We start from the raw sequence: 20,257 nt of genomic DNA on the forward strand, positions 1-20,257 counted from the left end.
GCGGAACGCGTAGGTTGTTTCCTGAGATGTTACATTGTATACGACTATACACCTTGCCATGAAATTATGTTTTCATCTGGAACTTAATAAAATGGAACAAGTTTGAACTACATTCCCCCGAAGCGCTGGTGATTCCTTTCTTGGAGAGTATATGTCGTTTTTATATTAAAACTTCAATAAGTGAGTTTTGTCTCCGTTGTGTCTCCGTTTTCCTTCCAATTAGTCTGCAAAAAGAAATGAAGGTTTAATATCATACCTGGTTTTTCAGCCTCATCAATGAAAAAAAACAGATGTTTCTATTTCTTCCATGAAAAAAATAGGACATGTTTCACAACTTTTACCAATGGATCGGTGAAAATACAAGCCAATGTGAAAACACCCATAGAAATCAATAGCCTTGTGAGGAATCTGTAGAAATCACTGAACCACAAATGTGAAAAACAACGCCAATGTGAAAGAGCAATAATATTATATTTTGGCTTAATCTATGCAAGGGGTCTCGTCAGCCTTATATTTGATGAGTGGTGGCATCTAAATTAGCTTAGGTTAGCTTAGGTTTTTGAAAGCGGAGACCTGCAGAGGACGGTGCAGTGTGACGAAGGTCAGACTGGGGGGCCTATGGCCCACCAGTAAATTGATTGTTAGGGGCCCACCTACTGGGACATGGGGCAGGTGGCCAAGTATATTACATAACGAGTGTTACAATTAATCATAGATAAGATATCAAATGTATTATTAGAAACATTGGAAGAAAAGGTTTTAGTAGGTAGAATGTACGAACATATATTGCATCTAGTTCCTCCATAGGGATAAGAGCCCTTGACATTTAACCAGGTTTTGGGTTGCATGTTGTTATAGCTTTGGTATACAGAGGGTGAAATTATATCACCTATGGAAGTGGCCTTTCGGGCAACAAAGCGGCAACCATCTTTGAGAATTTCATAAAGTTTATCGTCTCCAGTAAGGATAGGCAGGTAAGTTTTCATAATATTAATTATTTTGTAATAATCGTTACTGTATGGAGTGGAAAATACTACCTGCTGTTGTTCATTTACAGAGTTTTTAGGTTTTTCTGACAATAGAGATAATCTGTTTTTGTTTTTAGCTTTATTTTCTGCAATGTTTATTATATGACTGTTATAACCTCTGTATGAAACACATTGGGGGACATTTACTAGGGTGTTTCTGCCAGTTTTGTGGCGCTTTCACCGCATCTTCTGCTTTCCTACCTATTTATTAGCTGTCGGGGACAGAAAAAATGACTTTTTCCGTCTGCTCCGACTCTTCTCCGAAAAGGGGCGTGGCTTTGGCGGAGTGGAAACTCAGACACAATTAATATGTGTCGCAGCCCTTTTTGGGCGCTGTAAACTGGCGGAAAGTAGACCAAAAGAAAACTGGTCTAGCAGGGACTGTTGGACACATTTCTGGTGCTCGGGACAGATTTTGGTCCCAGGGACAGAAAATGGTCTCGGCGCCAGAAATGTCTCTGCACAGTTCCACAAAATTAAATGTGTATCTTCTTTCCGAGAGCAGGTCGGTAACAAAGCCAATGCGGACACTGACACTTTAAGTAAATGTCCCCCAATGTCTCATAGTTTTACATTCTAAATTGAATGTGAGGTCATCGCTACAGCTTCTACGGGCTCTTTCAAATTCACATACCGGTAGGTTTTTAGTAACATGTTTGGGATGATTGCTATCTGCATGCAGTAAAGAATTCCCACTGGTAGGTTTTCTATATAAGCATGTGGAAATGATATTTCTGTTTGAATGGCCCGTTAGGAGGAGATCTAAGAAAGGTATGGTTTTATTTTCCTGGGTATAGGTAAACTGGAGATTATATGTATTATTATTAATATATTCGATGAATTTGTCTATCTGGTATACAGGTCCCTTCCATATAATTAACAAATCAACTATGTATCTACCATACCAGGAAATAAATTCCTAGTATGGGTTGATAACATTGTAGATATATTGTTCCTCCCACATAGAGACATAGATATTTGCCAATGATGGGGAGAAAAAGGAACCCATTGGACATCCAAGGGTTTAAAAAAAGAAACAGCCATCGAATGAAAAATAGTTGTTCTGAAGAAGAAATTCAGTAGTGTTCAATAAATAATTTTTTAAATCCGAGGTATATGTAGTGTATTTATTCATGGAATATTTTAATGCCTCTAGTGATTTGTTATGGGCAGGGCCGGCTCCAGGTTTTAGTGGGCCCCTGGGCGACAGAGCCCTAGTGGGCCCCTTCATGTGGTCACACTGCCCCCCTCCCGCACGTGGACACATCCTCCCCCCTCCTGTATACACACTGCTACACTCTCCCTCTGTATACACACTGCTACACTCTCCCTCTGTATACACACTGCTACACTCTCCCTCTGTATACACACTGCCCCCCCTCCTCCCTCTGTATACACACTGCTACCCTCTCCCTCTGTATACACACTGCCCCCCATGTCTCCCCCCTCACCTCACTGATGCAGCTCTCTCTGTGTGGTCATTGCTCTCCCCGGCAGGTCATGTGACCATGACGTCATCGCAGGCCCTTCAGCCTCCGATGCAGCAGCTTCTGCCGGGGAAAGCAGTGAGTGACTGCAAATGTTCTCATAGCGATCTGTGTCCGGAAGACACAGATCGCTATGAGAGACGCCCGACACTACCACAATTGATCTGGGGGCCCGAGTGGGCCCCTCCAGTACCCCGGGGCCCGGGACCTACCCGGGTTAGCCGGGTGCTGGCGCCGGGCCTGGTTATGGGGGATACATGTATATAGAGCAGAGATATCGCATGCTAGCCATAGGTGTTGTTCAGACCAACCTTGTTTAGACATAGCATTTAAGACTGATTTTGAGTCTTGTAAATAAGCGGGGGTCTGTTGTACAATAGGCTGCAAAAGCCGATCTACCCATGTACTAAGTCTTTCTGTAATAGATTCTACCCCCGATATAATAGGGCGTAATGGTGGTGGGAATTTGTTTTTATGGATTTTGGGTGTAGCATGAAAGATAGATGTCATGGGAGAATCAGGGACCAGATATTCTGCTTCTTTGGTTGCTATTATACCTACTTGTGTACCCCAGTTTACATGTTTCACCAGCAATGACTTAATATGTTCAATGGGATCAGTGGATACAGGTTTATATACTGAAGTATCTAACAGCATTGTTTTAATCAATTTTTCATATAACCCAGAGTCAAGTATAACCACTGCACCACCTTTGTCTGCATTTTTGATAAATATATTGGTATTCTTCCGTAAATCAGAAATAGCTCGCCTTTGTGATGCAGTAAGATTGTTTTTGGTTTTTGTTTGTTGATCGTGTAACTTCTTTAGATGTCTTTCTACAAAGAACTGAAAATTGTCCATATCTGTAGTCCTAGATGATATAGTATAGAAGTGAGGATTTTTACTATCACTTTTTGTATTATATATTTCTCTATTTTTAATGAAGTTCAAATAAAGAAAATGGATTTTTAACTTCAAATATACGAGTGCTGGATCTCCGACCTTCCTATTTCAAGTTTACCTGAACCGACACAGGACTCCTGCTTTTTGTATCCTGAGCACCGTTCACACTGAATGTAGCAAATCTTTGTCTTAATGGATGGGTGAGCTGTACATTTCCCTTTTCTCAGTTTTTCTAATACATTTACAGAATGCATCGGAAAGCACAACAAATTCATCAGGCAACATGTATCCCAAAACACATAAGTATTAATGATAGTAAAAAAGCAGATGTATTTTGAGGTGCATTTTCCCCATATGTTTGCAGTGTGTTGTAAAATGCAATGTAAACACGTAATGTGACTGCAGCCTAAGACCATGTGAACAAGATGCAATTCAATCATGTTTTAAAATGAATTTTAGGTGCGTCTCGTAGGAAAAAAAATGTAAAAGTGGACCCATTCTGTGAGCGTCGTCTAAACAAGTAGGCGTGGCCTATAAACTGTTTATAGATGTTCTAAATCACCATGTACACCGCAGAGAAAGAGACTCATACTACCTCCCTTATACAGGAATAAAGCTTCGAAAAGAGCACAACTCTTATACTTATACAATATACTGACTTATATATACAAAAAAAAAACTACTACAAAACCTTCTCCAATAAACAAGAATGTAACTACTATAATATTGTCCCTAAGTAAAATATACTATAATAAAGCATTTTATGTACAAGAATATAACTACTATAATACTGCCCCTATGTGCAAGAATATAACTACTATAATAAAGCATTTTATGTACAAGAATATAACTACTATAATACTGCCCCCTATGTACAAGAATATAACTGCTATAATACTGCCCGCTATGTACAAGGATAAAACTACTATAATACTGCCCCCTATGTACAAGGATATAACTACTATAATACTGCCCCCTATGTACAAGACTATAACTACTATAATACTGCCCCCTATGTACAAGGATATAACTACTATAATACTGCCCCCTATGTACAGGAATATAACTACTATAATACTGCCCCCTATGTACAAGGATATAACTACTATAATACTACCCCCTACGTACAAGGATATAACTTCTATAATATTTCCCTGTACGTACAAGGATATAACTACTATAATAATGCCCCTATGAACAGGAATATAACTGCTATAATACTGCCCCCTATGTACAAGAATATAACTACTATAATACTGCCCCCTATGTACAAGAATATAACTGCTATAATACTGCCCCCTAGGTACAGGAATATAGTTACTATAAGACTGCCCCTATGTAAAGGAATATAACTACTATGCCATATACCACCGCCAGCCCCCCCCCCTGTATATATCCAGTCCTGCCCCTGTATATAGCCCCAGTATGCAGTCAGCCCCCCCCTGTATATTGCCAGCCAGTCCCCCAGAATACAGCCAGCCCCCCTGTATATTGCCAGCCAGTCCCCCCAGTATACAGCCACCCCCCTGTATATAGCCAAACTGCCCCCCTAGTAAACAGCCAGCCTCCCTGTATATTGCCAGCCAGTACCCCCAGTATACAGCCAGTCCCCCTGTCTATAACCAAACTGCCCCCCTAGTATACAGCCAGCCCCCCCAAATATATTGCCAGCCAGTACCCCCAGTATACAGCCAGTCCCCCTGTATATAGCCAAACTGCCCCCCGAGTATACAGCCAGCCCCCCGTATATTGCCAGCCAGTACCCCAGTATACAACCAGCCCCCCTGTCTATAGCCAAACTGCCCCCCTAGTATACAGCCATCCCCCCCAAATATATTGCCAGCCAGTACCCCCAGTATACAGCCAGCCCCCCTGTATATAGCCAAACTGCCCCCCCTAGTATACAGCCCCTGTATATTGCCAGCCAGTACCCCAGTATACAGCCTGCCGCCCCTCCCCTCTATATAGTCAGCCTGGCCGGCACATTAAAATAATACAACAGCTTATCACCTTTCCAGTGATCCACCGAAGCTCTGCAGCGCTGCTACACTCCGGCCGGTGGTGACAGCTCATTGAGCACTGGCGGCTCACAGAATATGACGTCAGCCACTTGCCGACGTCATATTCTCTGCGACGCTGGCACCTGGTAGTGTAGCAAGGGAGCTTCGGTGAAACGCTGGAAAGGTGAGTAGCTGTTTGGTTTTTTTTCAACCGGACCGGCCCCAGACTCATCGGCCCACCGGGATTTCTCCCCGTTGGTCAAATGGCCAGTCCGCCCCTGGTTTAGACCTAATTGCTTGTGTTAAATCAGTAGGAAGGTGCTTTGTTGCTACTTACCAAACACAAGCATTTAGGTTTAAACACATCTGCATTCTGTAGGAGTCTGCATTCTCCAGATGCACCTAAAATGTAATTCAATCTTGTGAACATGGATGTAAGGTCCAGTATTAGGTAGGACATATTAAATCAATGCCACTACCATCTCCTATTGTGGCCCCTCTCATCTATCCCTTATATTGTGGCCTCTCTCATCTCCTCCTCATGTTGTGGCCCCACTGATCTCCTCCTCATATTGTGGTCCCTCTCATCTCATACTGTGTCCGCTCTCCTCTATCCCTTATATTGTGGCCCCTCTCACCTCCCCTCATATTGTGTCTCTAATTTACCCTTCATATTGTGGCCCCTCAATATCCTCCTCATATTGTGGCCCCTCATCTCCTCCTCATATTGGTCTCAGTAGGTTAAAGATGATGATGATGAGCGCTAATAGCTCTCTGCATCATCTGGTTATTCAGATTTATCAGTGCCCTCTCCGGACACAGATAGGGTTGAAGTCCTGACATGGATGTAGGGTGCGGAGCCAGCGGCGGTGGGTACAGCACTTAGCGGGGCCAAAAAGAGATGTCAGGTGGGCCACACCTGGCAGTCTCCCTTTCTGAATCTAAGCTCTCACTGGGATTTGTTGGAAAATAAAATAAATTATAAATGTTTATCCTCTCCCACTAGCACAACAAAGTATTTCCTAAAGAACAGAAAACTTTGATAGCGAGGCTGCTTTATTAAAGGGGGCAAAGTGTCTCTTGCAGAATTTATAGGATAAAATTGAATAAACTGCAGCAGTTTGCAAAAACAACTGTGAAAAAACAGTGTTGTGTGTCAACAGCACACAGCTGTTTTTCACAAAACACCCATAGACAATAGTTTTTGAGGAAGCATGAAAGATGGATGCCTAACTGATGCAAAGTAGACTTGAAAAATGGAAGAAAATGGTAGTTTTTCATGGCTTAGAATTAGAGATGAGCGAACATACTCGTCCGAGCTTGATGCTCGATCGAGCATTAGCGTACTCGTAACTGCTCGTTGCTCGGACGAGTATTTCGCCCGCTCGAGAAAATGGCAGCTCCCGCCGTTTTGCTTTTTGGCGGCCAGAAACAGAGCCAATCACAAGCCAGGAGACTCTGCACTCCACCCAGCATGACGTGGTACCCTTACACGTCGATAGCAGTGGTTGGCTGGCCAGATCAGGTGACCCTGGGATAGACTAGCCGCTGCCCGCGCTGCTCGGATCATTCTCTGTCTGGATGCCGCTAGGGAGAGAGCTGCTGCTGGTCAGGGAAAGCGTTAGGGTGTTCTATTAGCTTACTGTTAGGCAGGAGTGATTCTACAACAGCCCTTCTTAGGGCTACAATAACGTTATCCTTTTTTTTTATTTGCTTGTGGCTGGGCTTGCTGGCACTAGTAGTGCAGCTAGTACCATATTGTGAGGAATTAGCAGGGGGACTTGCTACCGTTGTGTTTAGCTCTTAGTGACACACATATCCACCTCAAACACCAAAGTGGGAAAATTTATTAGGGGTTTGATTTCAATTAGGCACAGTCTGCCAGTTTCTTTTTATTTTACGTTTATTTTTTTAATAACTCAGCGTCATCTCATCTTGCATAGTAGTGTGCTTTAATACTTGGCTAGAAAATAGCTATAGGAGAATCCAAACGGCTTACTTACGCCTACAGTAGCGTTATATATATTTGATTTCTGGTTGATCTGCTGGTGGCTGTAGTTGTTGCAGTGCATCTACTAGCAAATTGTGAGCAATTTGGAGTGAGACTTGCGACCACTGTGTTTTGCGCTTAGTGACACACATATCCATCGCAAAGACCGAAGTGGGAAAATGTATTAGGGCCCGGGGTTGGATTTCAATTAGGCACAGTCTGCCATTTCCTTTTTTATTTTACGTTTATTTTTTTCATAACTCAGCGTCATCTCATCTGGCATAGTAGTGTGCTTTAATACTTGGCTAGAAAATAGCCATAGGAGAATCCAAACGGCTTACTTACGCCTACAGTAGCATTATATATATTTGATTTCTGGTTGATCTGTTGGTGGCTGTAGTTGTTGCAGTGCATCTACTAGCAAATTGTGAGCAATTTGGAGTGAGACTTGCGACCACTGTGTTTTGCGCTTAGTGACGCACATATCCATCGCAAAGACCGAAGTGGGAAAATTTATTAGGGCCCGGGGTTGGATTTCAATTAGGCACAGTCTGCCATTTCCTTTTTTATTTTACGTTTATTTTTTTCATAACTCAGCGTCATCTCATCTGGCATAGTAGTGTGCTTTAATACTTGGCTAGAAAATAGCCATAGGAGAATCCAAACGGCTTACTTACGCCTACAGTAGCGTTATATATATTTGATTTCTGGTTGATCTGCTGGTGGCTGTAGTTGTTGCAGTGCATCTACTAGCAAATTGTGAGCAATTTGGAGTGAGACTTGCGACCACTGTGTTTTGCGCTTAGTGACGCACATATCCATCGCAAAGACCGAAGTGGGAAAATTTATTAGGGCCCGGGGTTGGATTTCAATTAGGCACAGTCTGCCATTTCCTTTTTTATTTTACGTTTATTTTTTTCATAACTCAGCGTCATCTCATCTGGCATAGTAGTGTGCTTTAATACTTGGCTAGAAAATAGCCATAGGAGAATCCAAACGGCTTACTTACGCCTACAGTAGCGTTATATATATTTGATTTCTGGTTGATCTGCTGGTGGCTGTAGTTGTTGCAGTGCATCTACTAGCAAATTGTGAGCAATTTGGAGTGAGACTTGCGACCACTGTGTTTTGCGCTTAGTGACGCACATATCCATCGCAAAGACCGAAGTGGGAAAATTTATTAGGGCCCGGGGTTGGATTTCAATTAGGCACAGTCTGCCATTTCCTTTTTTATTTTACGTTTATTTTTTTCATAACTCAGCGTCATCTCATCTGGCATAGTAGTGTGCTTTAATACTTGGCTAGAAAATAGCCATAGGAGAATCCAAACGGCTTACTTACGCCTACAGTAGCGTTATATATATTTGATGTCTGGTTGATCTGCTGGTGGCTGTAGTTGTTGCAGTGCATCTACTAGCAAATTGTGAGCAATTTGGAGTGAGACTTGCGACCACTGTGTTTTGCGCTTAGTGACGCACATATCCATCGCAAAGACCGAAGTGGGAAAATTTATTAGGGCCCGGGGTTGGATTTCAATTAGGCACAGTCTGCCATTTCCTTTTTTATTTTACGTTTATTTTTTTCAGAACTCAGCGTCATCTCATCTGGCATAGTAGTGTGCTTTAATACTTGGCTAGAAAATAGCCATAGGAGAATCCAAACGGCTTACTTACGCCTACAGTAGCGTTATATATATTTGATTTCTGGTTGATCTGCTGGTGGCTGTAGTTGTTGCAGTGCATCTACTAGCAAATTGTGAGCAATTTGGAGTGAGACTTGCGACCACTGTGTTTTGCGCTTAGTGACGCACATATCCATCGCAAAGACCGAAGTGGGAAAATTTATTAGGGCCCGGGGTTGGATTTCAATTAGGCACAGTCTGCCATTTCCTTTTTTATTTTACGTTTATTTTTTTCATAACTCAGCGTCATCTCATCTGGCATAGTAGTGTGCTTTAATACTTGGCTAGAAAATAGCCATAGGAGAATCCAAACGGCTTACTTACGCCTACAGTAGCGTTATATATATTTGATTTCTGGTTGATCTGCTGGTGGCTGTAGTTGTTGCAGTGCATCTACTAGAAAATTGTGAGCAATTTGGAGTGAGACTTGCGACCACTGTGTTTTGCGCTTAGTGACGCACATATCCATCGCAAAGACCGAAGTGGGAAAATTTATTAGGGCCCGGGGTTGGATTTCAATTAGGCACAGTCTGCCATTTCCTTTTTTATTTTACGTTTATTTTTTTCATAACTCAGCGTCATCTCATCTGGCATAGTAGTGTGCTTTAATACTTGGCTAGAAAATAGCCATAGGAGAATCCAAACGGCTTACTTACGCCTACAGTAGCGTTATATATATTTGATTTCTGGTTGATCTGCTGGTGGCTGTAGTTGTTGCAGTGCATCTACTAGCAAATTGTGAGCAATTTGGAGTGAGACTTGCGACCACTGTGTTTTGCGCTTAGTGACGCACATATCCATCGCAAAGACCGAAGTGGGAAAATTTATTAGGGCCCGGGGTTGGATTTCAATTAGGCACAGTCTGCCATTTCCTTTTTTATTTTACGTTTATTTTTTTCATAACTCAGCGTCATCTCATCTGGCATAGTAGTGTGCTTTAATACTTGGCTAGAAAATAGCCATAGGAGAATCCAAACGGCTTACTTACGCCTACAGTAGCGTTATATATATTTGATTTCTGGTTGATCTGCTGGTGGCTGTAGTTGTTGCAGTGCATCTACTAGCAAATTGTGAGCAATTTGGAGTGAGACTTGCGACCACTGTGTTTTGCGCTTAGTGACGCACATATCCATCGCAAAGACCGAAGTGGGAAAATTTATTAGGGCCCGGGGTTGGATTTCAATTAGGCACAGTCTGCCATTTCCTTTTTTATTTTACATTTATTTTTTTCATAACTCAGCGTCATCTCATCTGGCATAGCAGTGTGCTTTCTTACTTGGCTAGAAAATAGCCATAGCAATAGGATAGCATCGTTTGGTTTTAAAAACTAAAAAACACACACAAAAAAAAAAAAAACACAAAAAAAAGGTTAAAAAAAAAATTAAAGTTATAACTCTCATTTTCAAAATGTTTAACCCGAGGGCTAGGGGTAGAGGACGAGGGCGGGGACGTGGGCGTCCAACTACTGCAGGGGTCAGAGGCCGTGGTCCTGGGCGGGGTGAGACACCACCTGCTGATGAGGGAGCAGGGGAACGCTGCAGAGCTACACTCCCTAGGTTCATGTCTGAAGTTACTGGGACTCGTGGTAGAGCACTGTTGAGGCCAGAACAGTGCGAACAGGTGATGTCGTGGATTGCCGACAATGCTTCGAGCAATTTGTCCACCAGTCAGTCTTCCACGCAGTCCACCCATGTCACCGAAATCGGCACTCCTCCAGCTCCTGCACCTCAGCCTCCTCCCCCCCAGTCTGCCCCCTCCCAGCAAAATTTGCCATTTGAACCGGCATACTCTGAGGAACTGTTTTCTGGACCCTTCCCACAGTCACAAACCACTTGTCCGGTTGCTGATGAGCAATTTTCCGATGCCCAGGTTTTCCACCAGTCGCAGTCTGTGGGTGATGATGACCTTGTTGACGTAGTGGAAGAAGTGTGTAAAGAGGTGTCCGACGATGAGGAGACACGGTTGTCAGACAGTGGGGAAGTTGTTGTCAGGGCAGGAAGTCCGAGGGGGGAGCAGACTGAGGGATCGGAGGATGATGAGGTGACAGACCCAAGCTGGGTTGAGAGGCCGGGTGAACACAGTGCTTCTGAGACGGAGGAGAGTCCTCGACCAGAACAGGTTGGAAGAGGCAGTGGTGGGGCCAGACGGAGAGGCAGGGCCAGAGTTGGTGCATCAGCGCCAAATGTGTCAACAAGTGAAGCTCCCGTGGCGAGGGCTCCTGCGGCGAGGGCTAGATTTTCAGAAATCTGGAGGTTCTTTAAGGAAACACCGGATGACCGACGGACTGTGGTGTGCCACATTTGCCAAACCAGGATCAGCAGGGTTTCCACCACTACTAGCTTAACTACCACCAGTATGCGCAGGCATATGAATGCTAAACACCCCACTCAGTGGCAACAAGCGCGTTCACCTCCGGCCGTGCACACCACTGCTCCTTCCCCTGTGTCAGCTGATAGTCAGCCCCCTGCCCAGGACCCTGCCACAAAAACCCCATTGTCGCCTCCACGATCCTCCACAGCATCCACCAGCGTTCAGCTCTCCATACCCCAGACGCTGGAGCGGAAACGCAAATATAGTGCAACCCACCCGCACGCCCAAGTCCTTAATGTGCACATCTCCAGATTGCTAAGCCTGGAGATGCTGCCCTATAGGCTAGTAGAGACCGAGGCCTTTCGCAGCCTCATGGCGGCGGCCGCCCCTCGGTATTCGGTCCCCAGCCGCCACTACTTTTCCCGATGTGCCGTCCCAGCCCTGCACCAGCACGTGTCAGACAACATAATCCGTGCCCTGACCAACGCCGTTTCTGACAAGGTCCACCTGACCACGGACAAGTGGACGAGTGCTGCCGGGCAGGGCCACTATATATCGCTGACGGCACATTGGGTTAACTTGGTGGAGGCTGGGACCGAGTCTGACCCTGCGGCTGGTCATATACTGCCGACGCCGAGGATTGCGGGGCCTACCTCGGTCCAGGTGTTTCAGGCCTACTATGCCTCCTCCTCCTCCCACCCCTCCTCCACCTCCTCCTCCGAACGACCATCCGTGGGCATGGCGCCATCAGTCGGTAGCTATTCTTTGTTTGGTCACAGTCGGTAGCTCTAGGCACAGCAGCAGTGCCGTCGCTAAGCGACAGCAGGCGGTGCTGAAACTGCTGAGCCTAGGCGATAAAAGGCACACCGCCCAAGAACTATTACAGGGCATCACGGCGCAGACTGATCTGTGGCTGGCACCGCTGAACCTGAAGCCAGGCATGGTTGTGTGTGACAACGGCCGTAACCTGGTGGCGGCTCTGCAACTCGGCAGACTGACACATGTGCCATGCCTGGCCCATGTGTTAAATCTGATAGTTCAGCGTTTCCTCAAGACATACCCCAATCTGTCTGATTTGCTCACGAAGGTGCGCCGCATCTGTGCGCATTTCAGGAAGTCCAGCACAGATGCTGCCACTCTCAGGGCAGCGCAGCGCCGCCTCCAACTGCCCGCTCACCGACTGTTGTGCGACGTGCCCACGAGGTGGAATTCAACACTGACCATGTTATCCAGAGTTTACCAGCAGCGCCGAGCGATTGTAGACTGCCAGATGTCAACTTCCACCAGAACTGGTAGTCAGGTCAGTCAGCTTCCTCAAGTCTACAATGAGGAGTGGACGTGGATGTCTGATATCTGTCAGGTGCTGAGTAACTTTGAGGAGTCAACACAGATGGTCAGTGGCGATGCCGCCATCATCAGCCTCACCATCCCGCTGCTTGGCCTGTTGAAAAACTCTCTGGTCAGCATGAAGTCGGAAGCTTTGCGCTCCTCACAAGAGACGGGGGAAGAAGATTCCCTTGTTGATAGCCAAAGTACCCTTAGGTCTGTTTCTCAGCGCATATCGGAGGAGGTGGAGGAGGATGAGGAGGAAGAGGAGGAGAATGTTGGCGAGACACAAGAGGGGACCATTGTTGAGTCCTTCACTGTTGAGCGTGTATGGGCAGAAGAAGAGGAGTTGGAGGAGTTGGAGGAGAAGGAAATGGACAGTCAGGCCAGTGAGGGGAGTGAATTCTTACGCTTTGGTACTCTGGCGCATATGGCAGATTTCATGCTAGGCTGCCTATCCCGTGACCCTCGCGTTCAAAGAATTTATTCCAGCACCGATTACTGGGTGTTCACTCTCCTGGACCCACGGTACAAGCAAAATCTTTCCACTCTCATCCCTGGAGAGGAAAGGAGTGTGAGAATGCATGAATACCAGCAGGCCCTGGTGCACAAGCTGAAACAGTATTTCCCTTCTGACAGCGCTAGCGGCAGAGTGCGTAGTTCTGCGGGACAGGTAGCGAGGGAGAGTAGGCGAGCAGGCAGCTTGTCCAGCACTGGCAAGGGTACGCTTTACAAGGCTTTTGCCAGCTTTATGTCACCCCAGCAAGACACTGTCACCTGTCCACAGTCTCGGCAGAGTAGGGCTGATCTTTACAGAAAGATGGTGAGGGAGTACGTAGCTGACCATACCATCGTCCTAAATGATCACACAGCTCCCTACAACTACTGGGTTTCAAAGCTGGACATGTGGCACGAACTGGCGCTGTACGCCTTGGAGGTTCTTGCCTGCCCTGCCGCTAGCGTCTTGTCCGAGCGGGTTTTCAGTGCAGCTGGTGGCATCATCACCGATAAGCGTACACACCTGTCGACTGACAGCGCTGACAGGCTGACGCTTATCAAGATGAATAAAGCCTGGATTTCTCCTAATTTCCAATCTCCACCAGGTGAAGAAAGCTCAACCTGAATAATTTATCCACTCCTCCTCCTCATTTTCCTCCTTCTCCTCCTCTTTGTACAGTAAAGCAGAGGAAACTGGCTATTTTTTTACAGGGCCCACTGGCTCTAGCTATAGTACTTTATGCATTTAATTTTTATGGAGGGCCACCGACCCGGTCCTCTGTTTTAAACAATTTTTGGGAGTGCCACATACAGACACTCAATCTATTCAATTTTTCTGGAGGGCCACCTACCTGCTCCTCTGGTTTGAAAACTTTTTTGGACTGCCACATACAGGCACTCAATCTATTCCATTTTTATGGAGGGCCACCTACCTGCTCCTCTGGTTTGAAAACTTTTTTGGACTGCCACATACAGGCACTCAATCTATTCCATTTTTCTGGAGGGCCACCTACCTGCTCCTCTGGTTTGAAAACTTTTTTGGACTGCCACATACAGGCACTCAATCTATTCCATTTTTCTGGAGGGCCACCTACCTGCTCCTCTGGTTTGAAAACTTTTTTGGACTGCCACATACAGGCACTCAATCTATTCCATTTTTATGGAGGGCCACCTACCTACTCCTCTGGTTTGAAAACTTTTTTGGACTGCCACATACAGGCACTCAATCTATTCCATTTTTCTGGAGGGCCACCTACCTGCTCCTCTGGTTTGAAAACTTTTTTGGACTGCCACATACAGGCACTCAATCTATTCCATTTTTATGGAGGGCCACCTACCTGCTCCTCTGGTTTGAAAACTTTTTTGGACTGCCACATACAGGCACTCAATCTATTCCATTTTTATGGAGGGCCACCTACCTGCTCCTCTGGTTTGAAAACTTTTTTGGACTGCCACATACAGGCACTCAATCTGTTCCATTTTTCTGGAGGGCCACCTACCTGCTCCTCTGGTTTGAAAACTTTTTTGGACTGCCACATACAGGCACTCAATCTATTCCATTTTTATGGAGGGCCACCTACCTGCTCCTCTGGTTTGAAAACTTTTTTGGACTGCCACATACAGGCACTCAATCTATTCCATTTTTCTGGAGGGCCACCTACCTGCTCCTCTGGTTTGAAAACTTTTTTGGACTGCCACATACAGGCACTCAATCTATTCCATTTTTATGGAGGGCCACCTACCTGCTCCTCTGGTTTGAAAACTTTTTTGGACTGCCACATACAGGCACTCAATCTATTCCATTTTTCTGGAGGGCCACCTACCTGCTCCTCTGGTTTGAAAACTTTTTTGGACTGCCACATACAGGCACTCAATCTATTCCATTTTTATGGAGGGCCACCTACCTACTCCTCTGGTTTGAAAACTTTTTTGGACTGCCACATACAGGCACTCAATCTATTCCATTTTTCTGGAGGGCCACCTACCTGCTCCTCTGGTTTGAAAACTTTTTTGGACTGCCACATACAGGCACTCAATCTATTCCATTTTTCTGGAGGGCCACCTACCTGCTCCTCTGGTTTGAAAACTTTTTTGGACTGCCACATACAGGCACTCAATCTATTCCATTTTTATGGAGGGCCACCTACCTGCTCCTCTGGTTTGAAAACTTTTTTGGACTGCCACATACAGGCACTCAATCTGTTCCATTTTTCTGGAGGGCCACCTACCTGCTCCTCTGGTTTGAAAACTTTTTTGGACTGCCACATACAGGCACTCAATCTATTCCATTTTTATGGAGGGCCACCTACCTGCTCCTCTGGTTTGAAAACTTTTTTGGACTGCCACATACAGGCACTCAATCTATTCCATTTTTCTGGAGGGCCACCTACCTGCTCCTCTGGTTTGAAAACTTTTTTGGACTGCCACATACAGGCACTCAATCTATTCCATTTTTCTGGAGGGCCACCTACCTGCTCCTCTGGTTTGAAAACTTTTTTGGACTGCCACATACAGGCACTCAATCTATTCCATTTTTATGGAGGGCCACCTACCTGCTCCTCTGGTTTGAAAACTTTTTTGGACTGCCACATACAGGCACTCAATCTATTCCATTTTTATGGAGGGCCACCTACCTGCTCCTCTGGTTTGAAAACTTTTTTGGACTGCCACATACAGGCACTCAATCTATTCCATTTTTCTGGAGGGCCACCTACCTGCTCCTCTGGTTTGAAAACTTTTTTGGACTGCCACATACAGGCACTCAATCTATTCAATTTTTCTGGAGGGCCAGCTACCTGCTCCTCTGGTTTGAAAACTTTTTTGGACTGCCACATACAGGCACTCAATCTATTCCATTTTTCTGGAGGGCCACCTACCTGCTCCTCTGGTTTGAAAACTTTTTTGGACTGCCACATACAGGCACTATCCAAATTGAATTGTCTCCATAGCAGCCTCCACACGTTGTCTCCATTGCTACCTCCAAAAGTCGTCCATATAGCTGCCTCCATACATCGTCCCTTTATCAAACGAGGTGTGTCAGGCCGAAATTTGGGTTGTTTTCATGGATTCCACATCAAAGTTGTTAACTTTGTCGCCACCCTGCTGTGTTATCCACAAAATACACTGGCAAACTTTTACCATTTACGGATATTATTTCAGCGCTTCTTGCGCATCTGTTTACATTCCCCTCACCCGCCATATCCTAAACTTATAAGAACGCTACTACACTTGATCTTATACAAAAGGTTCTTAGAAGTGCTGTTTGGGGAGTAGCCTAGAGACAGGGGCTTGGATTGGCGAAAGCTCGCCTGGCAGCGGAGCGCCAGCTCCATGCAAAGAACCAACTAACATAGTTTTGACTGCAGCACCATTAAACTACTACTAGTTCACTGCCTCCATACATGGCCGCCTTATCAAACGTGCTGTGTCAGGCAGAATTTTGGGTTGTTTTCATGGCTTCCACAACAAACTTGTTAACTTTGTCGCCACCCTGCTGTGTAATCCTCAAAATATACTGGCAAACTTTTACCATTTACGGATATTATTTCAGCGCTTCTTGCGCATCTGTTTACATTCCCCTCACCCGCCATATCCTAAACTTATAAGAACGCTACTACACTTGATCTTATACAAAAGGTTCTTAGAAGTGCTGTTTGGGGAGTAGCCTAGAGACAGGGGCTTGGATTGGCGAAAGCTCGTCTGGCAGCCGAGCGCCAGCTCCATGCCAAGAACCAACTAACATAGTTTTAACTGCAGCACCTTTAATCTACTACTAGTTCACTGCCTCCATACATGGCCGCCTTATCAAACGTGCTGTGTCAGGCAGAATTTTGGGTTGTTTTCATGGCTTCCACAACAAACTTGTTAACTTTGTCGCCACCCTGCTGTGTAATCCTCAAAATATACTGGCAAACTTTTACCATTTACGGATATTATTTCAGCGCTTCTTGCGCATCTGTTTACATTCCCCTCACCCGCCATATTCCAAACTTATAAGAACGCTACTACACTTAACTTGGTGCAGGCTGGGACCGAGTCTGACCCTGGGGCTGGTCATATACTGCCGACGCAGAGGATTGCGGGGCCTACCTCGGTCCAGGTGTTTCAGGCCTACTATGCCTCCTCCTCCTCCCACCCCTCCTCCACCTCCTCCTCCTCCTCCGAATTACCATCCGTGGGCATGGCGCCATCAGTCGGTAGCTCTAGGCACAGCAGCAGTGCCGTCGCTAAGCGACAGCAGGCGGTGCTCAAACTGCTGAGCCTAGGTGATAAAAGGCACACCGCCCAAGAGCTATTACAGGGCATTCCGCATCAAACTTGTTAACTTTGTTGCCACCGTGCTGTGTAAGCCACAAAATATACTGGAAAACTTTTTTCATTTACGGATATTATTTCAGCGCTTCTTGCGCAGATGTTTACATTCCCCTCACCCGCCATATCCCAAACTTATAAGAACGCTACTACACTTGATCTTATACAAAAGGTTCTTAGAAGTGCTGTTTGGGGAGTAGCCTAGAGACAGGGGCTTGGATTGGCAAAAGCTCGCCTGGCAGCGGAGCGCCAGCTCCATGCCAAGATCCAACTAACATAGTTTTAACTGCAGCACCTTTAATCTACTACTAGTTCACTGCCTCCATACATGGTCCCCTTATCAAACGAGCTGTGTCAGGCAGAATTTTGGATTGTTTTCATGGCTTCCATGTTAACTTTGTCGCCACCCTGCTGTGTAATCCACAAAATATACTGGCAAACTTTTATCATGTACCGATATTATTTGAGCGCTTCTTGCTCACCTCCTTTGGTTCCTCTCTGCCACCCATTGGTTTGAAGCCTGAGTCCATTTAGGGTATGTTGCCATGCCACTCTCTAGCCTGCCGCTGCTGCCGCTGCCTCTGCATGCCGTCCCCTATAGTGTCAGGGTCAATTATTGGATGTTTTAGATGCTATCTAGCCTCATTCGGTCACTCTGTCATGACCATGCTGTTGCCCATAATTTTGGCATAATGGTGCGATTAAGCAGCCTCAGAGGCATCCATGCATGCTGCCCCTGCTGTTTCCTGTCCATTTCCGTGGTGTTTCCATCCTTTTCTGAGGTTCCCAGGTGTTTGGCCAAGCTTCCCTGTGCAGAGCCTTGGTCCCCTTGAAAAATGCTCGAGTCTCCCATTGACTTCAATGGGGCTCGTTACTCGAAACGAGCACTCGAGCATCGGGAAAAGTTCGTCTCGAATAACGAGTACCCGAGCATTTTAGTGCTCGCTCATCTCTACTTAGAATCAATTCTTTCATGTGCATTTATTCAAATTTCTAGTAACTATTCCAATGCAGTTTACAAGAGCTGCATTGTAGATTCCAAGCAGATCCCATGCATATGTCACAGAACATGTCACATCGCTGCTGTGTTAATCAACTTGGTCCATTGCAGAACATCTGAAGCTTTTTTCTTAGTCAAAGCCAGAAGTAATAGGAGCAATATGTAAGGACTTTACTTGCAGGATTTTTCTGGTTTGGCTCAAAAAAATACATTATTTTTTCCAAAAATTGCTGTGTGACCACCCAGTGTGCTTGCTGGTTGTAATAACTGTTTACTCAAAATTTTATCATATATAAAATAAGACAAGATACCGTAACAGAAACAGAAATTTATTAGGACACATTTGCTCTGCCTCAGGTTTGATGTTATCAGTTTGCCCTGGTAAGTATTTCACAGATCCACCCACAAAAAAACACCATCATTTACCTGCAGCTTTGCTCATGTAAATATTTGGACTTTTTGTTTAAAAAGTCTCAGTATTTAGAACGATTTGTAGATACCTCACAAGCTAAAGGGTCCTACACCTGCTGGATATAACTACCTTACTTATCCAATATGGAAAGTATTGCCTCTGTTTGATTCTGGATGGAAATTATGTACTTATGTTTAATATTAATACACAAACACAATAACAATGGAAGTCAATTAAGAAATGTCAATTCTTAATACATTTTAAATTGTATAAAGCAGGAATGTATTGTTCAGATTTCACATTCCCTTTAACCCCTACCAGATTCGTGCCCTAATAGTATGGCGTGCACCGGCTGCGGGTGCTTGGAAAGGGCTCACGGGCTGAGCCCTCTTCATACCTGTAACACCCACGATTGGTGCCACAACCGATCCCGGGTGTTAACATGTCCATCGCCGCCAGCAAAGCCGCCGGCGGCTTCAAAAAGATGGCACCGCCCTTGCCGAAGATCGTCACCGGGGAGTGGCGATCGGTTGCCATGACAGTGTCGGGTCTTCACGTTTTAACCTATTCATTGCAATGTGTGATTCGCATACTGCAGTATGGCAGTACATGGTAGAATCAATCAGACAACGTAGGGTTAAGTACCCTAGGGGGTCTGAAAAATAGTAAAAAAAAAAAAAAAAGAAAAGTAAAAAAAAAAATTAAAATCACCCCCCTTTCCCTAAAAGTCATATAACTATAAATAACCAGCAAAATTCATAAACACATTAGGTATTACCATGTCCAAAAACGCCTGATCAAAATATAACGGTTTTTCACTGCGTTTAACCCCATAATGAAAAATAGTGCTTGAAGTCAAAAATGGCATTTTATTGAAAAATTTTATAAAAATTGATCAAAAGGTCGTACAATCCTAAAAATAGAGGCATTGAAAACATCATCAAAAGTCTAAAAAAAATGACACCACCCACAGCTCCATACACCAAAGTATGAAAATGTTATTAGCGCCAGAAAATGGCAAAATCAAAAAACACATTTTTGTACAGGAGGTTTTAATTTTTGTAAATGTATGAAAACATTATAAAACCTATACAAATTTAGTGTCCCTGAGATCACACAGACCCAAAGAATAAAGTAGACATGTAATTTGGGGCGCATAGTGAAAGCTAGAGATGAGCGAGCACTAAAATGCTCGGGTACTCGTTATTCGAGACGAACTTTTCCCGATGCTCGAGTGCTCGTCTCGAATAACGAGCCCCATTGAAGTCAATGGGAGACTCGAGCATTTTTCAAGGGGACCAAGGCTCTGCA

The sequence above is a fragment of the Engystomops pustulosus genome, chromosome 9 (genome assembly GCF_040894005.1).
Source record: "Engystomops pustulosus chromosome 9, aEngPut4.maternal, whole genome shotgun sequence".
NCBI lineage: Eukaryota > Metazoa > Chordata > Amphibia > Anura > Leptodactylidae > Engystomops > Engystomops pustulosus.